We start from the raw sequence: 1247 nt of genomic DNA, 5'->3' as shown, positions 1-1247 counted from the left end.
TGGTTATTTGGTTTTACATTACCTTCCTGAACTGCATCAACCCAACTGTGGACTTCTCAGGTGGCACTAATGGTAAAGAAACAGCCTGCCAATGCAGGAGATATAAGAGACATGAGTTCAATCCCTGGGTGGGGAAGATACCCTGGAGAAGGAAATGGCAACCCACTCCAGTATTCTTGCCTGGAGAATTCCATGGACAGAGGAGCCTGGTGGGCTACAGTCCATGGGGTTGTAAAGAGTCAGACATGACTGCAGAGATTTAGCACAGCACAACCCTAAGTGCAGCAACACATTCTTTTATATGTGGCTTTAGACTGAATTCTCTGAAATTGGAAAAAAGCCAGCTAGGATTTGAAAGTGAGAAGTGATTATAACATAAAAGTCCAACACCTGACTGGGTAAAGTGCCTAAAATTCCACTCACTTTACTCAAGGAAAAAAAATTCTATTAAAAAAATTTTTTTCTCACTGCCCAACCCATTTCATGATGCTAACACTGAAGTCCAAAAATCACTGCAGATGGTGACCACCATGAAATTAAAAGACGCTTGCTTCTTGGAAGAAAAGCTATGACAAATCTAGACAGTGTAGTAAAAAGCAGAGACATCACTTTGCTGACAAAGGTTCGTATAGTCAAAGCTATGGTTTTTCCAGTAGTCACGTACAGATGTGAGAGTTGGACCATAAAGAAGGCTGAGCACCAAAGAATTGATGCTTTCGAATTGTGGTGCTGGAGGAGATTTTCTGAGAGTCCCTTGGACTGCAAGAAGATCCAACCAGTTAATCCTAAAGGAAATCAACTCTGAATATTCCATGGAAAGACTGATGCTGAAGCTCCAATACTTTGGCCACCTGATGCAAAGAACTGACTCATTGGAAAAGACCCTGATGCTAGGAAAGATTGAGGGTTGGAAAAGAAGTGGGGGAGACAGAGGATGAGATGGTTGGATGGCATCACCGACTCAATGGACATGCGTTTGAGTAAACTCTGGGAGATTGCGAAGGACAGAGAAGCCTGGCGTGCTGTAGTCCATGGGCTCCCAAAGGGTCGGACATGGCTTAGTGACTGAACAACAACACTGAGACCTTTTCTCCTGCAAAAGGCAAAGGCAGCATTTGCAGGTGGAAGGAACTCTCCAGATTGGCAGGCCGCGTTGCCTCTCAGCTGTGGGCCGAGTGCAGTGATTGCACTCAGGCGAGAACAGTCTTCCTGCCCCAGCCCTCTTTCCCCAGCAAGGTAAGGGACTC

This window comes from Bos indicus, chromosome 10 (assembly GCF_029378745.1).
Source record: "Bos indicus isolate NIAB-ARS_2022 breed Sahiwal x Tharparkar chromosome 10, NIAB-ARS_B.indTharparkar_mat_pri_1.0, whole genome shotgun sequence".
Lineage (NCBI taxonomy): Eukaryota > Metazoa > Chordata > Mammalia > Artiodactyla > Bovidae > Bos > Bos indicus.
This window is presented reverse-complemented; position numbering follows the sequence as displayed.